A 10,773-nucleotide genomic window follows, 5' to 3' on the forward strand; every position below is an offset into this window, starting at 1 on the left:
ATCTTTCTTTTCCATAAGATATTTAATAGCAGCATGATCCGTGTTAATAGTTACTTTAGAATCAGCAATATAAGGTCTGAACTTATCACAAGCAAATACAACTGCTAAGAATTCTTTTTCAGTAGTAGCATAATTTCTTTGATCATTGTCTAGAGTTTTACTAACATATTTAATAACATTTAATTTCTTATCAACTCTTTGCCCTAGAACAACACCTACAGCATAATCACTAGCATCACACATAATTTCAAAAGGTAAATTCAATCAGGTGGCTGAACAATAGGTGCAGAGATCAATGCTTTCTTAAGTATTTCAATTGTTCCTACACAATCATCATCGAAAACAAATGGTATATCTTTTTTTAATAAATTAGTTAGAGGCCGAGAAATTTTTGAGAAGTCCTTAATGAACCTCCTATAAAAACCGACATGACCAAGGAAACTTCTGATACCTTTGATGTCCTTGGGACATGGCATCTTTTCAATAGCATCAACCTTGGCTTTATCAACTTCAATACCTCTTTCAGAAACTTTATGCCCCAAGACAATACCTTCATTAACCATAAAGTGGCACTTTTCCCAATTCAAGACAAGATTAGTTTCTTCACATCTCTGCAAAACTCGATCAAGATTGCTTAAGCAATCATCAAAAGAGGATCCATAAACGAAAGAATCGCCCATGAAAACCTCACAAATCTTTTCACAAAAGTCAGAGAATATAGCCATCATGCATCTTTGAAAGGTAGCAGGTGCATTACATAAACCAAAAGGCATACGTCTATAAGCAAAAGTACCAAAAGGGCAAGTAAAAGTAGTCTTTGAATGATCATTGGCTGACACAGGTATTTGAGAGAAACCAGAATAACCATCTAGAAAGCTAAAATGTGTATGTTTGGATAATCTTTCTAGCATTTGATCGATAAAAGGTAAGGGGTAATGATCTTTTTTAGTAGCTTTATTTAATTTGCGGAAATCAATTACCATCCTATAACTTGTAATAATTCTTTGCGGGATCAACTCATATTTAGCATTAGGAATGACAGTAATACCTCCCTTTTTAGGGACGTAATGGACATGACTTACCACTGACTATCAGCAACGGTATAAATTATACCTGCCTCAAGAAGCTTTAGTATTTCCTTTCTTACCACTTCTTTCATCTTAGGATTCAGCCGTCGTTGATGATCACAAACTGGTTTGGCATCTTCCTCCAAATTTATTTTGTGTTGACACAGAGTGGGATTAATGTCCTTAAGATCATCAAGAGTATATCCAATAGTAGCACGGTGCTTCTTCAGAGATTTCAATAATCTTTCTTCTTCATGCTCTGAAAGGTTAGCACTAATAATAACAGGATATATCTTTTTCTCATCAAGATAAGCATATTTAAGAGTGTCAGGTAACGGTTTAAGCTCAGACACGGGATCACCCTTGGGTGGAGGAGGAACCCCTAGGATTTCAACAGGCAAATTGTGTTTCAGGATGGGTTCCTGTTTAAAGAATACTTCATCTACTTCCCTTCTTTCATTCATAAACATATCATTTTCATGGTCTAGCAAATATTGTTCTAAAGGATCACTAGGAGGCACGACAATAGAAGCAAGACCAATAATTTCATCTTTACTAGGCAATTCCTCTTCATGGTGTTGTCTATGAAATTTAGAGAAATTAAATTCATGAGACATATCATCTAAACCAATAGTAACAACATCCTTTTTGCAATCTATCTTAGCATTAACTGTGTTCAAGAAGGGTCTACCAAATATAATGGGACAAAAGCTATGTTGTGTGGAACCAAGAACAAGAAAATCAGTAGGATATTTAGTTTTCCCACACAAGACTTCAACATCTCTAACAATTCCCATTGGTGAAATAGTATCTCTATTGGCAAGTTTAATTGTGACATCAATATCTTATATCTCAGCAGGTGCAATATCATGCATAATTTCTGTGTATAAGTCGTAAGGTATTGCACTAGCACTAGCACCCATATCACATAACCCATGATAACAATGATCTCCTATTTTAACATAAATAACAGGCATGCCTACCATAAGTCTGTTTTTATCTTTAGCACAAGGTTTAGCAATTCTAGCAGTCTCATCAAGGAAATGAATAACATGCCCATCAATATTATCAGACAAGAGATCTTTAACGATAGCAATATTAGGTTCAACTTTAATTTGCTCAGGAGGTGTATAAGTTCTAATATTGCCTTTACGAACCATAGTTGAAGCTTTAGCATGATCCTTTATCCTAACAGGGAAAGGTGGTTTCTCAACATAAGCGGTAGGAACAATAGGATCATTATAAGTGACAGTCTTTTCTTCAACTTTAATGGGTGCAGCTACTTTTACTTCTATGGGAGGATGATATTTAAACCACTTCTCCCTAGGGAGATCAACATGAGTAGCAAAATATTCACAGGAAGAAGCTACTATCTCAGAGTCAAGTCCATATTTAGTGATAAATTTACGGAAAACATCGGTATCCATAAAAGATTTAACACAATCAAACTTAGGTGTCATACCTGACTCCTTACCTTTGTCGAGGTCCCAATCTTCAGAGTTGCGTTTAATTCTTTCCAATAAATCCCATTTGAATTCAATAGTCTTCTTCATAAAAGAGCCGGCACAAGAAGTATCGAGCATGGTGCGATTGTTATCAGAAAGCCGAGCATATAAATTTTGAATAATCATTTCTCTTGAGAGCTCATGATTGGGGCATGAATATAACATTGATTTAAGCCTCCCCCAAGCTTGAGCGATGCTTTCTCCTTCGCGAGGCCAAAAATTATATATATAATTGTGATCACAATGAACAAGATGCATAGGATAAAACTTCTGATGAAATTCCAATTTCAATCGTTTGTAGTTCCATGACCCCATATCATCACATAGCCTATACCATGTCGATGCATCTCCCTTCAAAGATAAAGGGAAGACCTTCTTCTTAATAACATCTCCGGGCACACCTGCAAGTTTAAATAATCCACAAACTTCATCCACATATATTAGGTGCTCATCAGGATGCTTTGTTCCATCTCCTGCAAAAGGATTAGCTAGCAGTTTTTATAACATACCCGAAGGAATTTCGAAGCATACATTTTCATTTTCAGTAGGTTCAGTAGGTTGAGGAGCAACTCTTTGCTCTACTGGTCGGGGTGAAGATACCCCGAACAAGCCCCTGAGAGGATTACTTTCCATAGTAACAACTGACAGTAAATTTCAGCACACTATATAAATTTTTCCTTACCAAATTCCACCTACCAAAGGCGCTTCACTCCCCGGCAACGGGTCCTGATACTTCTCCGTCGTATCTACTTTTCCAAACACTTTTGCCCTTGTTTTGGACTCTAACTTGCATGATTTGAATGGAACTAACCCGGACTGACGCTGTTTTCAGCAGAATTACCATGGTGTTATTTATGTGCAGAAACAAAAGATCTTGGAATGACCTGAAACTTCACGGAGCAACTTTTTGGAAAATATAAAAAATACTTGCAAAAGATGAAGGCCAGGGGTTTAGTTCAATCCGCTGCCTCCATCCGTGAGTACCATGGTGAGGCGAAAGCCGTCCACTATAGGACTGAGTACCAATGCGGCTCGTGCTCGAGCTATTCGGAATTTAGGTTCGTCGCTGGCATTAAAGGTAATAGCCGTGTCACTCCATGGGTTTATTGTTGCTACTTGATAGACTTCGGCAAAGCTGCGGAGTGTTCTTTTTCGCATTTTATTTGATGCGAAAGTCTCGAAGACTGTTAAGACTGTACTGGAGTCCCTGAGGTGGCTTTCTGCGGCCTCCGGAATTAGGAGATCTTCGCCCCTTTTGGCCACCTGCCGGAGTATCCAACATGCTCTAAGGCTATGAGTTGGTGTGGCGTCCTCTGTACTATGAATTTTACAGGGTCCATTAAGCCATCCCTCCAGTACGGTTCCATGCCCTGTAGAGGGTTTTGGTTTTTTGGTTTTTAACCCGGGTGTCTGATGATGATGCACCCTTTTATTTTGGACGAGGTTTTCCATCGCACAGTACTTTTGTACTATGGACGCCAAGTCACCGAAGCGTGTAAGATCACGACGACCTGTGGCGTTGAGGATTCCCTTGTCTGTGCGATTATTGCAGAAGATTGAGATTGCGTTTTCCTCATGGCAGTCCTTTATCATGTTCATAACCAGGAGGAACCTTGCGCAGTAATGATGTACTGTTTCTTCGGGCTTTTGCCTGACTTGGGATAGATCGCTTATGTTCGCGCGGGTGGGTGGAATTAAATCCGGAACTTTGCCCAATCTAAGACTCAGCGGCCAAGGAGTTTCCGAACTCTGAGGTTTGGATTCTTGGATGTTGTCTAGTGAATCTAGCCCGTTGCTTGATTCTAAGTTCAGGTCTTGAGTTACATCCTCCCCTCCGTGGGTATCCGGCTTGGAGGGATCTGGAATCCGGACGTAGCTAGTCCTTAAGATAGATGAAGAGTCGCCGCACTGTGCCTCTACTACGGCAACGTGATGGGTGACTTGGGGAGAATTAATTTCTCTTAGATCGGGTTTAAGCCTAACCTGGTCATAATCCGTAGTGACCCCTAAGGCGGCGATGCGATCCAAGAGCTCGTTTACGGAAGAGAGCTCCATTGGATCTAACTGCTGGACGAGTCCTGAGCTGACGTGAAGATTTCTTTTGATGACCCGAGAGGTCACCGTCGGCGCAACGACCGAACAGGCGGTCATGAGAAAACCGCCTAGCCGGAGAGTTTGGCTGACAGCCAAGGCTCCCTTAGTAACGGCGTAGTCTTTAAAGACGGGAGGAGGCATCCTTCCTGATTGCGACGACACGGAGGAACTCTCAATGAAAGCACCAATGTCGGTGTCAAAACCGGCAGATCTCGGGTAGGGGGTCCCGAACTGTGCGTCTAGGCCGGATGGTAACAGGAGACAAGGGACACAATGTTTTACCCAGGTTCGGGCCCTCTTGATGGAGGTAAAACCCTACGTCCTGCTTGATTAATATTGATGTTATGGGTAGTACAAGAGTAGATCTACCATGAGATCAAGGAGGCTAAACCCTAAAAGCTAGCCTATGGTATGATTGTTGTATGATGAGGTTGTCCTACGGACTAAAACCCTCCGGTTTATATAGACACCGGAGAGGGTTAGGGTTACACAAAGTCGGTTACAATGGTAGGAGATCTTGAATATCCGCATTTCCAAGCTTGCCTTCCACGCCAAGGAAAGTCCCATCCGGACACGGGACAGAGTCTTCAATCTTGTATCTTCATAGTCCTGGAGTCCGGCTGAAGGTATAGTCCGGCCACCCGAACACCCCCTAATCCAGGACTCCCTCAACTATCATTATCAACTCTGCATCTTTTGGCTTCAACATTATGAACATGTGTATCACTACTATCGAGATTCATCAAAAATAGACCACTCTTCAAGGGTGCATGACCATAAAAAGATATTACTCATATAAATAGAACAATCATTATTCTCCGATTTAAATGAATAACCGTCTCGCATCAAACAAGATCCAGATATAATGTTCATGCTCAACGCTGGCACCAAATAACAATTATTTAGGTCTAATACTAATCCCGAAGGTAGATGTAGAGGTAGCGTGCCGACCGCGATCACATCAACTTTGGAACCGTTTCCCACGCGCATCGTCACCTCGTCCTTTTCCTGTGTTCGTTTAATCCGTAGTCCCTGTTTCGAGTTGCACATATTAGCAACAGAACTAGTATCAGATACCTAGGTGCTACTACAAGCTCTAGTAAGGTACACATCAATAACATGTATATCACATATACCTTTGTTCACCTTGCCATCCTTCTTATACGCCAAATACTTGGGGCAGTTCCGCTTCTAGTGACCAGTCTGCTTGCAGTAGAAGAACTCAGTTTCAGGCTTAGGTCCAGACTTGGGTTTCTTCTCCTGAGCAGCAACTTGCTTGTTGTTCTTCTTGAAGTTCCCCTTCTACTTCCCTTTGCCCTTTTTCTTGGAACTAGTGGTCTTGTTGACCATCAATACTTGATGCTCCTTCTTTATTTCTACCTCCGCAGCTTTTAGCATTGCGAAGAGCTCAGGAATTGTCTTATTCATCCCTTGCATATTATAGTTCATAACGTAGCTCTTGTGGCTTGGTGGCAGTGATTGAAGAACTCTATCAATGACACTATCAACCGGAAGATTAACTCCCATCTGAGTCAAGTGATTATGGTACCCAGACATTCCGAGTATATGTTCAGTGACAGAACTATTCTCCTCCATCTTGCAACTGTAGAACTTATTAGAGACTTCATATCTCTTAATCCGGGAATTTGCTTGAAATATTAACTTCAACTCCTGGAACATCTCATATTCTCCATGACATTCAAAACGTCGTTGAAGTCCCGGTTCTAAGCCGTAAAGCATGGCACATTGAACTATCGAGTAGTCATCAGCTTTGCTCTACCAGACGTTCTTAGCGTCGTTAGTTGCATCAGCAGCAGGCCTGGCACCCAGCGGTGCTTCTAGGATGTAATTCTTCTGTGCAGCAATGAGGATAATCCTCAAGTTACGGACCCAGTCCATGTAATTGCTACCATCATCTTTCAATTTTGCTTTCTCAAGGAACGCATTAAAATTCAACGGAACAACAGCACAGGCCATCTATCTACAATCAAACATAGACAAGCAAGATACTATCAAGTACTAAGTTCATGATAAATTTAAGTTCAATTAATCATATTACTTAAGAACTCCCACTTAGAAAAACATCCCTCTAATCCTCTAAGTGATCACGTGATCCAAATAAACTAAACCAGAACCGATCACCACGTGAAATGGAGTAGTTTTCAATGATGAACATCACTATGTTGATCATACCTACTATATGATTCACGCTCGACCTTTCGGTCTCAGTGTTCCGAGGCCATATCTTCATATGCTAGGCTCGTCATGTTTAAACTGAGTATTCTGCGTGTGCAAAACTGGCTTGCACCCGTTGTAGATGGACGTAGAGCTTATCACCCCCGATCATCACGTGGTGTCTGGGAACGACGAACTTTGGCAATGGTGCATACTCAGGGAGAACACTTTTATCTTGAAATTTAGTGAGAGATCATCTTATAATGCTACCGTCAATCAAAGCAAGATAAGATGCATAAAAGATAAACATCACATGCAAACAATATAAGTGATATGATATGGCCATCATCATCTTGTGCTTGTGCTCTTCATCTTCGAAGCACCTCATGATCACCATCGTCACCGGCGCGACACCTTGATCTCCATCGTAGCATCATTGTCGTCTCGCAAATCTTATGCTTCTACGACTATCGGTACCGCTTAGTGATAAAGTAAAGCATTACAGGGCAATTGCATTGCATACAATAAAGCGACAACCATATGGCTCCTGCTAGTTGCCGATAACTCGGTTACAAAACATGATCATCTCATACAATAAAATTTAGCATCATGTCTTGACCATATCACATCACAACATGCCCTGCAAAAACAAGTTAGACGTCCACTACTTTGTTAAAAATATGTTGTAAATTTTACGTGGCTGCTATGGGCTTAGCAAGAACCGTTCTTACCTACGCATCAAAACCACAACGATAGTTTGTCAAGTTGGTGATGTTTTAACCTTCGCAAGGACCGGGCGTAGCCACACTCAGTTCAACTAAAGTTGGAGAAACTGACACCCGCCAGCCACCTATGTGCAAAGCACGTCGGTAGAACCAGTCTCGTGTAAGCGTACGCGTAATGTCGGTCCGGGCCGCTTCATCCAACAATACCGCCGAACCAAAGTATGACATTGCTTGTAAGCAGTATGACTCATATCGCCCACAACTCACTTGTGTTCTACTCGTGCATATAACATCAACGCATAAAACCAGGCTCGGATGCCACTGTTGGGGAACATAGTAATTTCAAAAAAATTCCTACTCACACGCAAGATCATGGTGATGCATAGCAACGAGAGGGGGGAGTGTTGTCCACGTACCCTCGTAGACCGAAAGCGGAAGCGTTAGCACAACGCGGTTGATGTAGTCGTACGTCTTCACGATCCGACCGATCAAGTACCGAACGTACGGCACCTCCGAGTTCAGCACACGTTCAGCCCGATGACGTCCCTCGAACTCCGATCCAACTGAGTGTTGAGGGAGAGTTTCATCAGCACAACAGCGTGGTGACGATGTTGATGTTCTACTGACGCAGGGCTTCGCCTAAGCACCGCTACAGTATTATCGAGGTGGACTATGGTGGAGGGGGCACCGCACATGGCTAAGAGATCAATGATCAATTGTTGTGTCTCTAGGGTGCCCCCTGCCACCGTATATAAAGGAGCAAGGGGGGGTGTGGCCGGCCAAGGGAGAGGGCGCGCCAGGAGGAGTCCTACTCCCACTGGGAGTAGGACTCCCCCCCTTTTCCTAGTTGGATTAGGACTTGAGGGGGAAGGAGTGGAGGAGAAGGAAGGAAGGGGGGCGCCGCCCCCCTCTCCTTGTCCTATTTGGACTAGGGGGAGAGGGGCGCACGGCCAGCCCTTGATTCCCGGGGTGTTCCGGTAAAATCCCGATTTTACCCGGAACACTTCCGATATCCAAACATAGGCTTCCAATATATCAATCTTCATGTCTCGACCATTTTGAGACTCCTCATCATGTCCGTGATCACATCTGGGACTCCGAACAACCTTCGGTACATCAAAACATATAAACTCATAATATAACTATCATCGTAACGTTAAGCGTGCGGACCCTACGGATTCGAGAACTATGTAGACATGACCGAGACACGTCTCCGGTCAATAACCAATAGCGGAACCTATATGCTCATATTGTCTCCTACATATTCTACGGAGATCTTTATCGCTCAGACCGCATAACAACATACGTTGTTCCCTTTGTCATCGGTATGTTACTTGCCCGAGATTCGATCGTCGGTATCTCAATACCTAGTTCAATCTCGTTACCATCAAGTCTCTTTACTCGTTCCGTAATACATCATCCCACAGCTAACTCATTAGTTGCAATGCTTGCAAGGCTTAAGTGATGTGCATTATCGAGAGGGCCCAAAGATACCTCTTCGACAATCGGAGTGACAAATCGTAATCTCGAAATACGCCAACCCAACAAGTACCTTCGGAGACACCTGTAGAGCACCTTTATGATCACCCAGTTACGTTGTGATGTTTGCTAGCACACACAATGTTCCTTCGGTAAACGGGAGTTGCATAATCTCATAGTCATAGGAACATGTATAAGTCATGAAGAAAGCAATAGCAACATACTAAACGATCGTGTGCTAAGCTAACGGAATGGGTCATGTCAATCACATCATTGTCCTAATGATGTGATCCCATTAATCAAATGACAACCCATGTCAATGGCTAGGAAACTTAACCATCTTTGATCAACGAGCTAGTCAAGTAGAGGCATACTAGTGACACTCTGTTTGTCTATGTATTCACACATGTATTATGTTTCCGGTTAATACAATTCTAGCATGAATAATAAACATTTATCATGATATAAGGAAATAAATAATAACTTTATTATTGGCTCTAGGGCATATTTCCTTCACCACATGTTTAAACCAGCATTGGGGGCCATGTTACAAATCCTTATTGTGCAACCACTTGTCGTATTTTCTTCTTCAATATTATCTTGAGAATTTTTCTGAACCTGGAAAAAGATTCCACTAGGTTGATGCCTGAACCTGAAAAAGATTGTTGTATACATTAGTAGAGAAAAAGAGAATAGTTTGATTGCTGTTGGACTGTGTTGTGGATTAAGTGGATAGGTAATGTGCATAATCTTCACATAGTCATGTCTAACACGCAAAAGGTTCAGGCCAGTATCGAGCCCAATGGTTTGGCCCTTCAAGAGCTCAGGCAGTGGCGGAGCTACCATAAAAAAGTTGGACGGGCCAGAGACTACATACTGTGTTATCAAACTCAAAATCAATGCATTGTTGTGAGCCGAGCTTCATATAAAATGTTTTTTGCTTCAGTCCTGGGCAGGCCATGGCCCATCCGGCCTTGCCGTACCTCCATCAGTGAGCTTAGGTTTCATCACATCTAAAAATTTAAGCACACACCTTCAGCTGTGGTTAGAGATTGGAGTCGAGTTCAGGTTCTGTGACTTGTTTTGTATAAAGCATCCTACATGCTTTCAATTGTGTTTTGTTTGTTGTAGCTGCTTCTCCTTGTTGTCCGTTGTGTTAATCCAAACTCATGTACGTTACTTCTCCGAGGAACACGTTTGGCTTCTCATGTACTGTACCTTCATTACCTTTCAATATTAGCTAGGTCTGAACAAGATAAAATGTTGACATTAGCACAACGGGACCAACAATTAGGAGAGAAAATTTGTAGGGGAAGAGACCAAAAAGCAACAATATTACAGAAACCAAAATACATTAGAAAATAAATACAATTTAATAGAGAATATTGTGTACTTGCTTGAGAGTTGTGTGTGTTCATCTTACGGAAATATGCTTCTACCTTTAATTTAGAATGAAGCAATCTGACATGAAGTTTCCTTATTTGTTTAGATATAAACTCATGCTCCATCTGATCTGAATTAATTGACTCAACATATATACAATGTATATATGACATTGTATAGCAGCTGCATCAATTACCTTGAATCAGAGGGAGTATTACATTCTTCAAATATGGTGTGCAGTTATTTTAGAGTGAAGGAAAAAGAGACGTCTACAAAGGAGCTATATATCTTTTCTTTTTAGGACATATTTCTCATCTCCTAATAATACTTATTCGTTTTCTGATT

The sequence above is a fragment of the Triticum aestivum genome, chromosome 3A (assembly GCF_018294505.1).
Source record: "Triticum aestivum cultivar Chinese Spring chromosome 3A, IWGSC CS RefSeq v2.1, whole genome shotgun sequence".
NCBI classification, from domain to species: domain Eukaryota; kingdom Viridiplantae; phylum Streptophyta; class Magnoliopsida; order Poales; family Poaceae; genus Triticum; species Triticum aestivum.